Source organism: Neomonachus schauinslandi, chromosome 7 (assembly GCF_002201575.2).
Source record: "Neomonachus schauinslandi chromosome 7, ASM220157v2, whole genome shotgun sequence".
Classification (NCBI taxonomy): domain Eukaryota; kingdom Metazoa; phylum Chordata; class Mammalia; order Carnivora; family Phocidae; genus Neomonachus; species Neomonachus schauinslandi.
In genome coordinates this window covers 13,686,277-13,706,802 of record NC_058409.1, presented here as the reverse complement: position 1 = coordinate 13,706,802, position 20,526 = coordinate 13,686,277, and the positions used below count along the sequence as shown (strand labels likewise).

Genomic DNA, 20,526 nt, shown 5'->3' with positions numbered 1-20,526 from the left:
GGCCCTGGGCTTTTGTTTGTTGGGAGATTTTTGATGACTGCTTCAATTTCCTTAGTGGTTATAGGTCTGTTCAGGTTTTCTATTTCATCCTGGTTCAGTTTTGGTAGTTGGTACATCTCTAGGAATGCATCCATTTCTTCCAGGTTATTTAATTTGCTGGCATAGAGTTGCTCATAATATGTTCTTATAATTGTTTGTATTTCTTTGGTGTTGGTTGTGATCTCTCCTCTTTCATTCATGATTTTGTTGATTTGGGTCATTTCTCTTCTCTTTTTGATAAGTCTGGCCAGGGGTTTATCAATCTTGTAAATTCTTTCAAAGAACCAGCTCCTAGTTTCGTTGATCTGTTCTACTGTTCTTTTGGTTTCTATTTCATTGATTTCTGCTCTGATCTTTATTATTTCTCTTCTCCTGCTGGGTTTAGGCTTTATTTGCTGTTCTTTCTCCAGCTCCTTTTGGTGTAGGGTTAGGTTGTGTACTTGAGACCTTTCTTGCTTCTTGAGAAAGGCTTGTATTGCTATATACTTTCCTCTTAGGACTGCCTTTGCTGCATCCCAAAGATTTTGAATAGTTGTGTTTTCATTTTCATTGGTTTCCATGTATTTTTTTAATTCTTCTTTAATTTCCTGGTTGACCCATTCGTTCTTCAGTAGGATGCTCTTTAGCCTCCATGTATTTGAGTTCTTTCTGACTTTTGTCTTGTGCTTGAGCTCTAGTTTCAAAGCATTGTGGTCTGAAAATAAGCAGGGAATGATTCCAATCTTTTCGTACCGGTTGAGACCTGATTTATGACCTAGGATGTGATCTATTCTGGAGAATGTTCCATGGGCACTAGAGAAGAATGTGTATTCCGTTGCTTTGGGGTGGAATGTTCTGAATATGTCTGTAAAGTCCATTTGGTCCAGTGTGTCATTTAAAGTCTTTATTTCCTTGTTGATCTTTTGCTTAGACGATCTGTCCATTTCAGTGAGGGGGGTGTTAAAGTCCCCCACTATTATTGTATTGTTGTCGATGTGTTTCTTTGCTTTTGTTATTAATTGCCTTATATAATTGGCTGCTCCCATGTTAGGGGCATAGATATTTACAATTGTTAGATCTTCTTGTTGGAGAGATCCTTTAAGTATGATATAGTGTCCTTCCTCATCTCTTATTACAGTCTTTGGTTTAAAATCTAATTTGTCTGATATAAGGATTGCCACCCCAGCTTTCTTTTGGTGTCCATTAACATGGTAAATGGTTTTCCACCCCCTCACTTTCAATCTGAGGGTGTCTTTGGTTCTAAAATGAGTCTCTTGCAGACAGCATATCGATGGGTCTTGTTTTTTAATCCAGTCTGATAGCCTGTGTCTTTTGATTGGGGCATTGAGCCCATTTACATTCAGGGTAACTATTGAAAGATAGGAATTTAGTGCCATTGTATTGCCTGTAAGGTGACTGTTACCGTATATTGTCTGTGTTCCTTTCTGGTCTATGTTGCTTTTAGGCTCTCTCTTTGCTTAGAGGACCCCTTTCAAGATTTCCTGTAGGGCTGGTTTTGTGTTTGCAAATTCCTTTAGTTTTTGTTTGTCCTGGAAGCTTTTTAGCTCTCCTTCAATTTTCAATGACAGCCTAGCTGGATAGAGTATTCTTGGCTGCATATTTTTCTCATTTAGTGCTCTGAATATATCCTGCCAGTCCTTTCTGGCCTGCCAGGTCTCTGTGGATAGGTCTGTTGCCAATCTAATGTTTCTACCCTTGTAGGTTACATATCTCTTCTCCCGAGCTGCTTTCAGGAATTTCTCTTTGTCTCTGAGACTCATAAGTTTTACTATTAGATGTTGGGGTGTTGACCTATTTTTATTGATTTTGAGAGGGGTTCTCTGTGCTTCCTGGATTTTGATGCCTGTTTCCTTCCCCAAATTAGGGAAGTTCTCTGTTATAATTTGCTCCATTATACCTTCTGCCCCTCTCTCTCTTTCTTCTTCTTCTGGGATCCCAATTATTCTAATGTTGTTTCGTCTTATGATATCACTTATCTCTCGAATTCTGCCCTCATGATCCAGTAGTTGTTTATCTCTCTTTTTCTCAGCTTCTTTATTTTCCATCATTTCATCTTCTATATTACTGATTCTTCTGCCTCATTTATTCTAGCAGTTAGCGCCCCCATTTTTTATTGCACCTCATTAATAGCCTTTTTGATTTCTACTTGGTTGGATTTTAGTTCTTTTACTTCTCCAGAAAGGGTTTCTCTAATAACTTCCATATTTTTTTCAAGCCCAGCTAGTATCTTTAAAGTGATGATTCTGAACTCTAGATCTGACATCGTACTAATGTCCGTATTGAGTAGGTCCCTGGCAGTCGGTACTACCTCTTGTTCTTTTTGTTGAGGTGATTTTTTCCGTCTTGTCATTTTGTGCAGAGGAGAATAGATTAATGAGAGCACAAAATGCTAGCAGAGTAACAACGTCCCCAGAAAATATACTCTAAACAAATCAGAAAAAACCTGAAGCAGTGGGAAAAGAAAGGGAAAGAGAGAAAAAAGAAAAAGAAAAAAAAGAAAAAGATAAAGATAAAAACAAAAACAAACAAAACAAAACAACAACAACAAACAACAAAAAAACCAGAATGTGATCAAATATGATCAGGCTGGTATATAGATCAGTGCCACACACTAGATTTGGGGTGTATTTTGGTCTTTTAGAAGAAAGTGCCTCCCAAAATTTTAAAGAAAGAAAAACTTACATATGTACAAAAATAAGGGTTGATATGATGAAGGGATGGAATATGACTGTAAAGATGGAAATTATAAAAAATTTTATAAAAGGAATTGATAAGAAGTTGTTTGAAAAAAGAAAGAAGAGGATTTAAAAAAAGAAAAAAAAAAGGGAGAGGATGTGATCAGGCAGGGGAATAGAAAACACCATATACTAGAGATTTAGGGTATATTTTGATCTGTTAGAAGAAACTATCTCAAAATTTTAAAGAGAGAACAACTTATATATATAAGCCAAAAATACGGGTAACTACTATGAAGGGATAGAATATGACTCTAAAAATGAAAAATAAAAATGTTTTTTTTTTTTTAAAAAAAGGGATTGATAAGTTGTTGGTTGAAAAAGGGAAAAAGAAAAATTCAAAAAGAAAAAAAGACAGTTAAAAAAAATTAACTTTGAAAGACTACAGAATCATGGTAAAAAAGCCATGAATTCTATGTGCAGTAGTCCCCTAGAGCTGGAGTTCTGCTGTTCTCATTGATGGGTAAACTTGGTCTTGGTGGCTGTTCTCGCTGATCTTCTGGGGAGGGGCCTGTTGCCGTGGTTTCCAAATGTCTCTGCCGGAGGCGGATTTGCCCCGCCCTTGCCCCCTCCCGGCTAAGTAATCTGCTGGGGTTTGCTCTCCGGGGCTTTTGTTCCCTGCGAGCTTTCCATACAGCTTTGGAGGCGGAGAGTGAAAATGGCGGCCTCCCAATCTCCGCCCCGGAGGAGCCGAGGACTCGGGGTCCCGCTCCTCAGTGAGCCCCCAGAGAAAAGCCGTCAGTCACTCCCGTCTCCCCGGTCTCCAGCCGCACTCCGTGCTCACCCGGCCTGTGACCGCGCGTTTCTATCTCTGGCACCCGACCCCGGGTGGAGTCTCCAAACCCAGCAGATCCCTGCGGCGCACTCCCGTGCGGCTCCTCCCGGGGGAGGAAGGTGAGTCTCCCCGGATCTGCCGCTTGTTGGGTCCCTGCTGGAGGAGCAGGGGCCCGACTGTGCCGCGGATCACGGTTTATGGCCACCCCGAGCTGAGAGCCCGCGCCTGGGCTCCGCCTCTGCAGCCAGCTTCCCTGCTCCGATACCTGGGAGCTCTGCCACACTCAGGCACCCCCGGTCTTTCTGTGACCCCGAGGGTCCTGAGACCACACTGTCCCGGAGGGTTCCACCCCCCGCTTAGCCACCAGAGTGATGTTCCTCAGCGGAGCAGACTTTTAAAAGTTCCGATTTTGTGCTCCGGGGCTCTATCATTTGCCAGAAGCGGCCGCCGGAGGCCCCTCCTCCGCCGTCTATCCTTCCGAATATCGCCTCGGATTCACTTCTCCGCACGTCCTACCTTCCAGAAAGTGGTCGCTCTTCTTTTCTTCGATCTCCTGTTGAGTTTGTAGGTGTTCAGAATGGTTTGATCCCTATCCAGCTAAATTCCTCAGACCAGACGAAATCCAGGTCTCCTACTCCTCCGCCATCTTGCTCCGCCCCCCATCCCTAAATATTTTCATAAAAGAGAAGCAGATTCAGCAGAAATTAAGTGGTTATATGATCTAAGCTATTCGTAAAAATCCAAAATTCATTTACATTAATTCTATAAATATTAAGCTTATAAAGAATAAAAATAGAGACACTGTAGGGTTATTATTAGAGTGAAAGTCAGGACAAACAGACTTACCTAAAATTAAAAAAAAAAATTAAGAGCTTTTTGTCCCATGTTCTCATGTGGCTATGTCCTTTTATTATTACAGTTGCCTTAATATATTGGAATTATCTATTTATATGTGTTCCCCTCAGACCACAAGCATGGATTTCCACTTCAGTTTCCCTGGCAGAAAGCAGTGATTCCAAGAGTAGATGCTCTAATAATAGGCTGAAAGAGAGAGGTGGACAAAAGTAGACTCTGAGAGAAAAGACAGGTCTTGACCTCACTTCCATCCCTCCCCAGCTTTTCCAACTTGGGTCTGATTTTCAAAGTCTTCACACTCACCACTTCCAGATGGTTCAGAAAGGCACAAAGGAATGGATGAAGCAGAGAAAAGGAAGCTGGAAATAAGGCATGGGTGACACCCGGTAAGCTCTCTTCCTATGTTCTTGACTCTTCAAGCCTAGCTCCACAGCATGAGAGAGAGAACATTTCGATCACTCTCCAAAACAGTGAAGCTAGTTTAAGTGTATATTTATCTTTAATTATTTGTCTATATCGATAGCTGTAGATGTATTTAGAATATTCCTAAATCCTGCTGCTCTTGTTTAAATAAAAACCACACAATATGTAGTTCAATTGCCTTAAAAACAAAGAAAATGCTCTCTCAATTTGAGGAATCTTCCTCTAGGATCTCCTCAGTAATAATTCACAACTAAAAAATTGCAGTTCCAAACTTAATGGAAGGAGAGAAAGAATTTAACCCCGACTTAAATCTGTATAAGAAAGTTTATGAAATCTTCTAAGGTCTTTAATATTGATTTATCAGAACAACCACCTTTTGAATATGTGGCATTAGCTGCAAAGATCTAAAAAGAGAAATGAATGGGAGCCATAGGAACTTCTCCCATGAGAAAGAGGCAGCTGAAAACATTCCCTCCCCATAGCTCTTAGACCACGGTCAGGGGCTGAGCCCAGATGCAGGCAGACCCAAGAGCTCTGTCTAGCAGAGACACGGAATACAGGACAGCAACCAGCAGACCCAGTCAGATACTCCCTGGAAGAGATGAAACAGAGAGGAGTGGAGTCACCAATGGGGTCTTCCACATGAGGACAAGTGGTCAATATCCTTGGCTTTCTATTCACAACTCATACACTTTATTTCTATTTTGGATATTATACCAAATTTTAAAGACCCAACTTATATTTATCTATGTGCCTATTACTTATGTTACTGACCTATTGATAGGATTAAAATAAGTAGTTCATCCTAGAGCATGCAACTCTGTGTCCCATTGCTAGATCACAGTATTTGTTAGATACTGCATCTGAATGACTATGTACAACTAATTCTTGTAATCATTTTGTGAATGTGCTGTGTTAGAACAATTTAATATGCGGAAACACTGAAATCATCCCACAATTTGGTTAACTCTGCTTTGGCATTTATTTATCTTAAAAAAAAAAATCTATGAGAACTTAAAAAAAAAAACCCAAAAAGCCAGGAGTGACTCAGGCTTCTCTTGATTTTTGAAAAGCCCCAAGGACCTGTCTGGAAGAGAGTTGCTCAGGTGGTAAACACTAAATGCTTGCTTCCCAAGAGACGACTAGAATAGTCTTGGGTTCTTAAAGCTGTCTCTGGATTTCCACAGCAACTATTACATCCTTAACATTACATCCTTAACTAGTCTCTACATTATTTCGTAGAGACTAGTTCCACAATACCCCAAACACCATACTGATATTGTTGTATTAGCTCATGCTTATGTATTCTCCTTGTCCTTAGTGCATCTGACAGAGCATACAATGCAGGTGCTGGAAGTCATGTAGGGCAGATAACACAGTACCTTGAAGTTGTTGGAGACTCAAGCTCTGTCTAGCTTTCTGCTCTGCTGTCTCAAGTGTGTGACCTACATTTTCATGTCCAACTTCAGAGCTGGACTTCTAGTGGTCACGTGAGCATTTCAAGGGGAAGAACAGAAAAGGTGAGCGAAGGCATAACTACTGCTGTTTAAAGAGATGTTTCAGGAGTAATGCATTTGATTTGCTTACATTTCACCAGCCAAAATTAAGTTTCCTAGAGTCAAGGAGGCTGGGGAATGGAGGCTTTTATCTGGGGTTCAATGTGCCCAGTGAAAAGCAATGATTCGATAGAATAAAAAGGGACGAAGGCTATTTCAGGCCAAATAGCATCCTCTGAAACAGAGACTAAAACACACACACACACACACACACACACACACACTACAAACAAAAAATCATATATATCTAAAAATTCTTGTTCGGAAGTACATGGGGAGGATAAACTTCCTTAAAAACGTTTAATTTTTTGAAACATTTTTAGGTACTGGGCTTGATCTCATGACCAGTGAGATCATGACCTGAGCCAAAACCAAGAGCTGGAGGCTTAACTGACTGAGCCACCCAGGCGTTCCTTTTGAAACTTTTGCACAGTGCACGGTATATTTTGGGGAGGTATTGTGTTGTTTGCTTTTGTAATATACATAAAAGTGGCAATTGATACCCTGTTCTCTGGAAGCCACCAAGATTAAAAAGAAAAACAAACAACACCATCATTCATGTCAAGCCTCATCAACAGAAAAACAAGATAAAGCTATAATGCAATCTGTCTTATTTTCTGTGTGTTCAACTGGGTTTGACAAATATTTCTTGTGCAAATACTATTCATCTGTTATTATATGAGACAGTGAGGATTACGAAAAATGTTTCTAATTTAATAGGGACTGATCATACGTACTTAGTATCTTCCTCTCCAAATCATAGTTAAATGAGAGTAAAGGGGAACAACACTAATAAATTCAGAAAATTTTTTCAAAGTGGGGTATACACGGATCAGAGATTTTTATAAATACAGGGATGAATTAATAAAAAGGTGGAAAAAGCACTGATGGAATCCCAGAAGAATTCCAAACCTGAAAGGGGGGATATTGAGAGGGTGGGAGTGAGAAGTAATGCAAAAATTAGAGTATGAAGTTGTTGAGTGACTGTAATTCACAACGGAAAACACTGTGTCAAATGCTCTCATGTTCTTTGAAGGGCAGCAAGATTAATAGCACAGCAATAGCTCATACTGGGAAAAGCTGAGATTCTAGCTATAAGGAAATTGAACAATGTTTCTGGATAAGTAGAAGGCTGAGTATAGTCAGTAACTCCAACAAAATTGTTCTCCTTTACTTTTCGATTGGGAAAGCTGTGGAAATGGGGTAAGAACAGCTAGTTTCTCACTGTCCAGATACACTAAGGTAGTGCCTGCCCCTCTGACATATTCAGAACCTTCAATCAGCACTGTGCCTTGTCCTATATATGGGAAAGACTATACAACATCTATATAATATAAATATATGCCTGAGGATTAAAAGATCATTGAGGGTAAACAATAGCACAAAATAGAAAAACCAGGATGAATGTACAGATCAATAGTGAAGATGAAGCTGCCATTATTAGTGAACCAAAGAGAACTTTGCAATAAATCTAATTAATGTATTACAGAGGTTTGAGAATGTCTTGTAGCTATAAAATAAGAACGCACAGCTATTTTTTAAAAAAGTAGCAGATGTCATAGAAATATTTGGAATATAAAACACAATTACTAAATTAAAAAAATTAATAGAAAGGCTGGAAGATACAATCTAAGAAATATTCCCAACCATAAAGCAAGAATTTTTTTTTTTTTTAAGGAAAATACAAGAAAAAAATTCCAGGGATGCCTGGGTGGCTCAGTCGGTTAAGCAGCTGCCTTCGGCTCAGGTCATGATCCCAGGGTCCTGGGATTGAGTCCCACATCGGGCTCCTTGCTCGGCGGGGAGCCTGCTTCTCCCTCTGCCTGCCTCTCCCCTTGCTTGTGTTCTGTCTCTCTCTCTGACAAATAAATAAATAAAATCTTTAAAAAAAAAAAAAGAAAAAAATTCCAACTATGATTTGGAGAGCAAGAAAATCAATCCTGCAGCTCCAGCTGATTGAGGAGTTCCAGAAAAAGGGGGAAAAATGTAGGATGGCAATGTTCAAAGAAATAATAAAAGAAAAAATTTCATAGTTGACAATACAAAGGGGGCTTCAGATGGAAAGCACCATCTGAGGGCTAATCAGGATGAATGAAAACAAAGTCAATCACCTACCAAACAAACCCAGGGCACCCAGAAAGAAATGAAAATCAAATAATCATCACAGTTTCTTCAGGATGAATGGACGATGAAAAACATTTTTACCAGTAACTTCAACGGTTCTGGCTAAAGTGATTTCAATCCCATTTCTACACTTGGCTAAATTAATATCTCAATGTAAGTGAAAATTAAAATATTTTTAGATATTAGGGACAAGGACAGTGTATATCCCTTGTATCTGTTCTTCGAAAGTGAAGGACATACTGTAACACAGTAAAATGGAATCTGAGAAAGGAAGAATTAGAGCCAAGAAACATTGTAACACAGAAGTGTGAAAGCAAATGAAAGAACGTAAGAATAACACCTGTATCACAGACCTAAAAAGCAATTATCCTTTTTTTCTTAAAGATTTATTTATTTATTTTAAGGTGGGGAGGAGAGAGAGAATCTTAAGCAGACTCTGCATGGAGTGTGGAACCCAACCTGGTGCTGGATCCCACAACCCTGAGACCAAGAGTCCGAGGCTTAAAAGACTCCACCACCCAGGTGCCCCTAAAAAGCAATTATTCTGAAGTAACACGGGGAATCAGAAAGCTCCAAGAAAAAATAATAATGAATTCCACTGAACAGGTCATATAATTGGAAATCTGTAACACAGCAGTGAAATGGGAAGAAGTACACTCTTGGCAGTGTGGTCAATAACAATGGTGTGCAAGAAGAGAATTCATTTGTATCTTCAAGTGAATTCCCTTCTGGGAGGTTCAAGTTTAGAAACACATGTTTAAATTCGTTTCATTCTATTTTTACTATTGAGATATCGGTTATTGATGGATGTCTTCAACATATGGAAAAAACAAAAGATTAATTCTTCATCTTCCATAAAGATGCGTCAAATGACATGAGTTGAAGTTAAAAAAAAAGGGTTCAAGCATATTAACTTAGATAGCTGACTACTTAGAAAATAGAGATAAGTAAGGGCATCTGGGTGGCTTAGTCATTTAAGTGTCCCACTCTTGATTTCAGCTCACATCATGATCTCAGGGTCATGAGATTGAGCCCTGTGTGGAGCCCTGAATCGGGCTCTACAATCTGAGGAATCTGCTTGAGATTCTCTCTCTCCCTCCCCTCTGCCCCCTCCCCGCTCGCACACACACACATCTTCTCTCTCTCCCAAATAAATAAGTAAATAAAATCTTCAAAAAAAAAAAAGAAAAGAATGACAAGTAGCTAAGAGGAATATGTCTTGGGAAAGGACTAGATGCTGGACAGAGTTGATAAAGAAGGAGGGGCCACCTGGGTGCCTCAGTTGGTGAAGCGCCTGAGATCTCAGCTCAGGTCTTAATCTCAGGGTACTGAGTTCAAGCCACGAGTTGGGTTCTGTGCTGGGTGTAGAGCCTAGTTTTGTTTTGTTTTTTTTTTTTAAGGATAAAAGAAAGAATTGTACTGGTACATCCTAATAAAGAACCTGATTTGGAGATGGGAATGCAAGTGTATATAACTAACATGATGATGGTTAAAATCATACCCAAGAAAATCAAAGATAAAGGATGAACTCAACCTGATTTATCCCCATGTAGGCTAATAATTATGATACATTGTGTGTGTGTGGTGGTAAAAGGATCTGCAAGTGTAGGAAAGCAGGAGTGATCTACTCTTTCCAAGCAGATCGGTTGGTAATATTGGTTAGAGATCGTTTCAAGCCAGGTGACACCTGAGAGAAGTCTTGAAAGATAAAATAAAATTTGGAGGAAAAATCATTTCTTGGCAGAGGCAATAGCATGAGGGTGTGAAATACTATTTTTTAATGTGTTTGTAAAGAATAAAGTAGGAATGGGGTGCCTGGGTGGCTCAGTCGGTTAAGCATCTGCCTTTGGCTCAGGTCATGATCTCGGGGTCCTGGGATCGAGTCCCGCATCGGGCTCCTCACTCAGTGGGGAGCCTGCTTCTCCCTCCACTTGCCACTCCCCCTGCTTGTGCGCTCATGCTCTCTCTGTCAAATAAATAAATAAAATATTTTTTAAAAAAGGAATGAAGTAGGAAAGGACAAGTGAATAGAACACAAGGCTGAAAACAGATAAAGGCTAGGCTGTGGGGGGGGCCCAGTAGGCCACGTTAAGAAGTTTAGACACTGTAAATTGCAATTTTAAAGATGAGTCCTCAGAAGGTTGAGATTTATGGCACCGTCAAAAAAAAATGCATGAAGTTAGTGTTTTGATAGAGAAATGCAGATGGATGCTCATGTTGTAGTAGGTTCATTTTCTTAAAGTCATAACTTACTTTATAACCATAGTACTGATAGTATATAGATAGCCTTGGTTCCAAGTATAAAATTTAACTCTAGATACGATTTGTTCAAAATGTTAATGGACTCTGGCAGCCTTGGAAAATCACACCAGTTTCAACAGGTTATGGTTACTTGAAGCACTAAATAATCCGAAATTTCTAACTCTACACTTTGCAAAATCAAGATGGTTAATTTTTTTAAAAACTCATAACACAAAAGTACCTGTTTCCATTTAAATCAATTCCACATAGAATCATAAGCATTTCTGAGATGCTCCTGAAGGAAGCAGAAATCCCTGAAATTATTACACAGGCATACTTCATTTTATTATTGTGTTCTGCTTTACTGCACCAGTCTAGATGCCTTTAAGAGCACTTGTGATTCATGGGAAAAAGCCAAAATATCAACATTCAAAGGAGTTTGGAGGAAGCTGATTCTAGCTATCATGGACGACTTTGAGGGGTTCAAGACCTCTGTGGAGGAAGTCACTGCAGATGTGGTGGAAACAGCAAGAGAACTGCATTAGAAGTGGAACCTGAAGATGGGACTGAATGGCTACCATCTCATGATAAGACTTGAATGGATAAGTTGCTTCTTATGGATGAGCAGAGAACTCTACTCCTGGGGGAGATGGCATGAAGACTGTTGAATGACAACACAGGATTTAGAACATGACATACCCTTAGTTGATAGAGCAGCGGCAGGGCCCGAGAGATTGAGTTCAATTTTGAAAGAAGTTCTCATGTGGGTAAAATGCTATCAAACAGCATCGCATGCGACAGAGAAATGGTTCCCAAGAGGAAGAGTCAATCAACGTGGCGAACATCATTGTCGTGTTACTTTAAGAAACTGCCACAAGCACCCCAGCCTCCAGCAGCCCCCACCCTGGTCGGTCAGCAGCCATCTGCATGGAGGCAGGACCCTCCAGCAGCCAAAAAGATGACTCATTGAAAGCTCATATGATGGTTAGCATTTTTTAGCAATAAAATATTTTTAAATCAAGGTATGTACATTGTTTTTTAAGACATCATGCTATTGCACACTTCAGAGACTGTAGTATAGTGTAAACATAACTTTTATATGCACTGGGAAGCCAAAAAACTCATTTGACTCACTTTATTGGGATATGTGCTTTATTGCTGTGGTCTAGAAATGAACCCGCAGTATCTCTGAGGTATACACAGTTTCTAACAGTCACACGCCATCTAAATGCTTACTCTTTAAAATGAACATAAAACAATTATGTAGTAAGGGAGAAAGTACAATTAAAGCACAGCTTAGCTTCACATAATTAAAATGGACTACACGTGCTCTAAGTCCCACATTGACATGCCTATCAGCTTTTTACTTGTCTAGCAGGTGAGGTATTTACGACTTTTCTTTCCCCTGTAGCAAACATTACCCACAGATTATAACAGCTGAAACGCCTCCGCTCACTTTAATTTCTGCTTTTATAAGATATCTTGTTATTTTAACAGGCAACATGCTTCTACTGAGGCTGCTTGTAAAGTGTGGAAAAGGAAACATTCCTCATCATAATTGCTTTAGCAGCGTAATAGATGTAAAAGACTCGTCTCCTTGCACTTTGTGAGTATACATTTCAATGTGATTCCATTTTGTTAATAATATTCAGGAGGAGGCCGTAGCTCATGATAATGGAAGTGCAAACTTTAACACCAGCTTATAGCTCTCAATCTCTCTCTCTTTTTGTATTTGTAAAAGCGTATATGAAATAAACTTCTGATTGTGTATTATATTCCCTGCTGATGTTAAAGTAGCTCAATAAAAAATATTCTGTAAGCATCATGAGTAAGGTTGTACAAACAAAACCCCTCTCGAGCCAATTCATTCTTCCATTTAATCTAGTCTCTGCATTGCGGTCAGACAGAGCTTTTAAAAAATATGTATATATTTCTTATTTGTATATACATGACATAAATAATTAAACCCTAATGGTTCTTAAGATCAACGTCAAATAATTAATAAGGTCATGCTATCCCTCAGATCTGGGTCCTGTTTTCCACACCCACAGGCTCCTACGCCACTTTCCTCACTCTGTGCTCTTTTCATTTCTTCCACGGCTTCAAAGAAGCTAAGCTCCTATCTCTGGGTCTTTTTTATTTTTTAAGAGACAGAGGTGGTGGATGGGGAGGGGCAGAGGGAAAGGGAGAGAGAGAATCTCAAGCAGGTTCCACACCCAGCATGGAGCCCGACATGGGGCTCGATCTCACAACCCTGAGATCATGACCTGAGCTGAAACCAAGAGTTGGATGCTTAACCCACTGAGCCAGCCAGGGGCCCCTCTCTGGGTCTTTGCAGAAGTCATTCATAGAGAATCTATAAATCTATATAGAAGTCTACCTAGACGTAGTCATTCCCCACTATTTCCTCCCATAACACACACACATGCATACACACACACTCTGTTTCACACACATTGCCTATCCTTCAAACAGGAGCCCCCATATCTCCCCTTCCAGGAAGTCTTCCAGAATGCTCTCATGGTCCATACCACAGCCCGAGAGTATCTTCATGTATGCTTCACAGCATGTACCACACTAATATAGTGATTGTGCAATCAGCTCTTTCACATCTCTCTCCTTGGAGAGAATACAAGCTCCCAGAGGGCAGGGTATCCTGCACCTTGGTCTGGAACAGACATATATATTGAATGAAAAAATAATAAATATTTTAAAAATCAAATGAAAAATACTGTAAGAAAACATTTTTAAGTTAGTTACCTATTACTTAACAGTTTGGTGCTTATTTATAAACTTCTGGGGCAATGAATTTGGGTTGTAAATAAACTATATTTATGAGATACCTAATTTCCCTCTCTTTCTAATATATATAAATTATTATATTATATATAATATATTTAATAACATGTAACATATATTACATATCATATATGTAATATGTATGCACACACACATATATGCATGGTTTAAAAATACGACACTTTCAGATATAGCTCTCTTGGAGAGAAGACGCTAAAATGATACATTAAAATAAACTTGTAACGGGCAACCCTGTGGGGACCCCTCTCACTCTTAAACTTCAATCACTTTACAATAAATAAAAATAAACCTGTAAGATTTCTAAAGCATTTCATTTATCAATACCTCTAAAGAAATACTGACATACACATTAAAATGGCATTCTGACATATAGGCTTACTTTGTACATCTCAGATATTGAGCAAAACGTTTAGTAAATAACATAAAGGAAGAAGAATTCAGTGAATTAGATTATTTTTTGTATAAATTACCTTAGAATCCATGTAGAATGTGAAATTATTGGTCAAAAACATGATATCTCTTTCCATGATATCTCAAGAATATAATTACACTATAGAAATGAGCATGTATCACTCAAAATAATAGTACTAGAAATATTGATATTGATAATACTATTTGATTTGAAGGTAGGACAATTGGACGTAATTTTAATGTGGACTCTCACTAGTTATACAATGGTGAAACCTGGTCTTTCCTTCTGGCATGAGTTCCCAACTTTGTCAATTAAATAAGAAGAAGAAGAAGAAAGAGGAGAGAGAGAGAGAGAAACTGTCTGTGACATCTCTGATACGTGAAATTACAAAGGCATGGATAAAATATTTTGAGAGGAGAGAGGAAAGAACAATTAATTCTACCATGGAGGGAGAGACACTGTCAGGGAAGATCCTGGAGGGAGGAAATATTTAAAATGGACTTTGAAGGATAAGGTAAAAAATAGTGGAAGAGCATTTAAATAAACACACAATAAAACACAATGTAAAGGAAGTGAGGTTTGAAAAATAAATCGAGATTTCCAGGAGTAGAAAGTCATCCAATAAAGCAGACTGCAAGGAGTATGGGATGGATGTGTGCGTGTGTGGGGGTGTGTGTGTGTGTGCATGTGTGTGTCCGTGTGTGCACACACACGTGCACCCTGGGGGCCCACGAAGGGGCAGGCTAAGAAGGAAGAACATGTGTAAAGACAGAAAGGGAAAAAGATGCAGGTGAAGAATCACCTTTGAAACTGTGGGGAGGGCAACGTGAAGAATCACCTGCATCTTTTTCCCTTTCTGTCTTTACACATGTTCATTTAATTGACAAAGTTGGGAACTCATGCCAGAAGGAAAGACCAGGTTTCACCCTTCTTAAGGGTCATAGAATGCTTAAGGGTCTTCACTACCATGCTAAATACCATGAGTTTGGCTTCTGTCTGAAAAAAAAATTGGCAAGGTTTGAACAGAAAAGCGATGTGAACGTCTATGATTTATTTTATGGAGCTTTGAGGAGGTAGAAAGACGCTGCCATAAAGCAAGTCATTAAAAAAGATGATTCTTGTCCTAAGCAAACCTAGGGATAATTACAGAAAAATGATGCAAATGGGAAGGTTATATTACATTATTTTTGCATTAGTGAAAATCTCTAAACCTCATCTTTAAAATACCTTTCCCAACTTGAAAATACCCAGTCTAACTCAATTAGGATGAGAGCATGCTTAGCATGGTTTAATAAAGGTATGCAAGCGTTATGATATTCCCCTTTGTTCCAAAAGGCTTAATGGAAAAAGGTGAGTTGTATTTTAAAATATAACACCTGCAAGTCTGATTTAATCAACCAGAATATAGGAAATGAAAGAGAAAGAGGGAATTCAAAATTTGGAATTCTTTTAGAATTGGCTTCCCAAGCATCTGTCTTTATTGTCACAGGGCCCCAGAGATATTTTAGAAAAATAAATTACACAATTTGAAAAACAATGAAAATTTTCACCAAGGAGAGCCAGCAGCCACTTAAATGTGCTAGGACTTTGAAAATTGATCTTTCATGGCTCCCGTTCTGTTGAAAATTCCCTGAAAGACTTCAACATGAATTTTTTTCTTTATGAGAACAGAGATTTCAGAGCATTCATAGCAAAAATTATTCCTGTGGGTTAGTTCTAACAAAACTGTTGGCAAAGGTACTATAAATATACAAGTTCTACATATGGTATTTGGATAAGCAAAATGTAGAATATTTTTCTAACACTTTTAAAATGCTAAGGCAATGAACACATGAAAACTGTAAAGCTTCTCTCACCTGTGAATTTGCATTATTGACTACTCTTCACTTATTAAAATATGAAACGTTGCCCTCCCCACAGTTTCAAATATTACATATTTTACTTATAGTCAGGATAAGATTTTCGCATACTCTGTATATCACTATATTGCATACCATGTATATTACTATAATATATATATTATATAGTATTAGTCATTTAAAACTTTGTAATTATACAGTTAAATTTTTGGAAGCCATAAAAACTTGTTTATCTGCTCAATTATATTCTCATTGATTAAAAAAAAAAAAAGCAAAGCCCTCTAGTGGTCAAAATTATGTACAGTTCCATGATAAGTCACCAAATTATTACTATTTAAAAAAAGAATTAATTAGCATATTTGTTACATTGTTAGTATAAAACCCACTTTTTTCAAAGTAAGACTTTCTTGTTTCCTGAGGTCTAACTGAATTAAAAGGTGGAACAATTGTGCCATTTAAGTTAATTTCATTAAGAAAGGGATTTAAAAAAAATATTCCATATAGTATGGAATTAAGAGTGCATAAACCACATATTCTGAAATGTAAAGATCTAATATGTGGAGGATAATGTATATGGATTTTTGAACATATGATCTTCATATGTGTAAACCAATAATTAGGGAATGATGACTAAATCTTCTGGGTAAATTGTAATATCTAGCCATTCACCGTTTTTTTCTTTTTGCAGAAGACTAGGGCTAAACATTAACACGAGAACTATACAAGGAATGTTCACAAAGTAACACAGCATTTTCCAGCATACCACAAAGCAGAATGGTCAAATCTAACAGGTGGAGGTGGAGGGATGTGTGTGTGTGTGTGTGTGTGTGTGTTACAATAAAAAGGGAAATATGGTGAACAGGAGCAAATACCACTGTGTAAAGGGGACAGAGAAAGAAGGCCTTGTCTTGCCCTTTTCTTATTTTTTTATTAAGATTTTATTTATTTGAGAGAGAGACAGAGAGAGCATGAATGGGGTGGGGGAGAGGCAGGAAGGAAGAGGGGGACAGGGGGAAGGGTGGAGGAAGAGGGAGAGGCAGACTCCCTGCTGAGCACAGAGCCCTACACAAGGCTCCATCCCAGGACCCTGAGATTATGACCTGAGCTGAAGTCAGACGCTTAACCCAGGCGCCCCTGTCTTGCCCTTTTCTAAAGATTTCAAGAGAAGCTAGAAGGACTGATTTTTATGTGAAATTTACAGATTTTTCAAGCATTGGTGGCATTAAAAAACGATGATCGTGCAGGTCAAGCCAAATCTGTATGCAGGCATTATCCACCTCGCACATCACCATTCTGAGACCTCGGGCTTAGCGGACTCCGTGTTCTTGCATGAATACACCACAGAGTTACTCTTCTTTTACAAATGAAAAAAATATTTTGGACAACCTTTCTCAAAGTTAAAATACCCGAATTAGCCTTTCTCAAATAATAAATTAACGTAGGGCATCCTACTTGCCCGAGGGCCATTTTCTCTCTTAAAGTATTTTTTCTCAACCTTGTCCTGGCCTCATCACATGTAGGAAGATGTACACATACAGTCATCCTTCCCAAGCCTGTGGCATCAATATTTTACCATACAAGGATCTGTCTAGTTTTTGATACATTCACTGTTCTAACAGATACACTGCTGAATATCATTACTGTTTAAAGTAAATCAATTTCCCAACTTCCATATTTACTACTGGTAAACCAAAACTACCCTCAGTCCATCTTCAAATAGGATGTGACACTGGGGTGTCATAGTGTGTGACATTTCCCTATTACAAGCTGCTTTAAACAACTGCTTAGCAAATAGGGCCAGTGTGCTGCTAGTTAGCTTAGACTCAACTGTCAGAAGCAACAGAGTCATCATCTGGTTCCCCAAAGTAGAGTGGGTGTAGGCTACAGTTAACTGAATGTGTATATGAAAGAGAGAAGAGTTTCTGAGACAGAAGAGTGAAGTTCTAATGCTAAGAAGTCATAATATATGATTTTCTAATCAATGTTTTTCTTCCTAAGCTCCTCAGAGCACTCCTTTCCCTTAACTTCAAATGCTCTGGCATGAGCAAGGTCAAGAACAAAATCCACTTACTTAGGATAGCATGACAGAATCTCCAGGAAGCAATTCAAAGGAAAAGTTTCTGGGTAATAAGAGCAAATGGCGGTATGAGGTGTGCCTTGAATGAAAATGTAAATGAAATGACTTCTCATTGTTTTACTTTTTATACCCTGTTCAACTTCTTCCATCTTTTTAGCGGCATGTGGGCATTCCTTTCACTTATAAAAAGGGAGGTCTCAGTGAAAAATGAGTTAAGCAGAATCTCCCTCCACACAGTCACAAATAAAACAACAAATAGCAAAAGCGCTTAAGAGCAGAATCAAAGAACAAAAGCGGTGCCATTCATGGTCTTAAATTTGAAAGACTATCAGCTAAAGAAAAAGAGGGGTTTAGCTTGGCTCAGTACAGATCCTTAGACTCGCCTTCATGCCTTGGGATGAAGTAACAAATTGAAGTAACAAGAGTCCTCACATTTTCACCAATAACAACCAATACAAAAGCACAACGTGGACTGGGACTGGGGAGGGCTACAGAGGATGGGGAGGACTGCGGAAGAGCAGATGGTAGAACAGGGGAAGTGAGCAAGTGGCTGAGGGGAGGGAGCAGAAGCGCCAGGACCACGTTGAACTGAAGCATCAATACGACACAGAAAGGCTTTCCCCAAAGGCCTGTGATAACCCTGAATGCGGTAGGAGAATGAGCTGGAACATAACATTACCTATGCTACAAAAGGAGAGCAGTAATTCATGATTCCTCTCCATCCCTGCCTCTGCTGCATCTCCCCCAGGCCTTCAAGCTATGGGACTGTGGCAAGGACATAAAAGAAGCTTGCGTTCCACCTCAGGGCTCACCAGAGAAAATAAGTCAGACTGAGACACGACAGGAACATGGTTGGGGGGGGGGGATGTCACCCAAGCAGCTTGACGCCCAAGGCAATTCCAAGCAGAGCTGTTCAAGCTAAGCAAGATGAAAAAGAATTGGCATGGAAACTCTGTAAACACTATTGTGGTAAGGACAGGGGGAAGAGAAGAAATGCAGAACACACACACACACAAAGGTAATGAATTCTATTCAGAAGAAATGGAAGAAAATGCACCCTGAATGTTTTGTGCTAAAGAAATACTTCATAAGATACACCCATGCCATTATGTAAAGGATGACCTATATCTACATCTATAGATACACAGATACATGATATGTAGACATATAGATATAGATACACATAGAACCAACGAGAAGAGAAATTGGAAAGCCAAAGAAACAGAGTTCTAAAATACCATCATGACCAAACTAATAAATAAAATGGAAACAGCAATGCAGAGAATAGCCGTTACTGAAACCAAATTACTGACCTTGCTTAAAAAGACTTGGAAGTCCAAGTTTAAATACAGAATTTTTGGACTACTCAGCATTCTACGTCAGGGCGTGGCAGTAAAGAAGGACAAGCTTCTGGCCCCCAAACCCCAACCATGGCCCATCATTCTCCTTTCCCCACCCCAGTCTTCCTTGCACCATGAGGGGCCTCAAAAGCACATATATGGATACCCCAGGCCATACTTCCAAACTATGTCCCTATATAGTCCCTGCAAATAGTCACCTTTTGGCCACTCCTTGGGTCCTAATATACCAGGGATTTGATCTGCTCTCAGAAAGAAAGATCATGAGAGAAAGCTACCACAAGTCCTTGAACTTTTGGGAGCTGATAGCTGGGAATGCCAAGATCTAGGGTACTGGGGTGTGATCTAGGTGGGAAATCCAGACGTGAGCTCGACATGGTGTTGGGTCCCAAATGGCAGCATAAGGAGGCAGAACAGCATGCTCTCAAACACAGTGTCCAAGGCAAGGGTCTCTCTTGATGAGCTCTGAAGTCAGTATTGATTGCAGAAATTAGAGAGGAAATAATAATAGAAAGGGAGAAAATACAAAGTGCATATCCATCACAGGAAATGGTTTTCCCAGTAAAGAGGCTCCATTATTATAAAACAGAAGAAAACCCAGTGTATTCGAAAGGCTAATTTCTCTGACAGGAAGGAACTAGTGAATGCGGTTATTTAAACTATACAATACGCATCAGTAAAATCTGTTGGTGAACAACTGACACTAAGAAATATCCAGCACTTCAAGGATAGGCAGCCAGGCAGAAGGGGCAAGTTAAGGTCAAATGAGAAAAATCAAGCTGGTATCCGAACTTTCCCAGAGCAATATCAAACGACAGAATATGGAACGGCAATGTGTATACAGTTCTGAGAGGAACAAAGTGTCACCCAAGAACGTCCTCCCCAGCCAAACTACTGTGTAGTATGAGGACAACAGACAGAACAGTCTCAAACCTCAAGTACCAAAATATCAAACACCAAAATTCACCAACCCAGAAGCCAACAGGAAAAACTGTGAAGAAACGATTAGATCAATATTCGTCGGCCAGGTCCACGCATCCTGAAGGAGAAAATACATTACCAGAGCATTTAAAAAATTACCCATCAAGTAGAGAGACAACAGACAGAGAATCTCAAGCTTCCAAGAACACAAAGACTACAGGATCTCTTGAACACTTCTTTAAAAGCAAACAAACAAATAAAAACAAGCAAAAATTACTTGACGGTATACTTGACAACACAGGATCTCATTAAACATGGAAAAGGATTTCAA

At 39.2% G+C, this 20,526-nt stretch overlaps 1 protein-coding gene across 1 annotated transcript in view; it reads right to left on the bottom strand.

The window, feature by feature from the left end:
• PRR16 (proline rich 16) overlaps positions 1–20,526 on the bottom strand; it is a 205,821-nt gene that overhangs the window by 11,233 nt on the left and 174,062 nt on the right.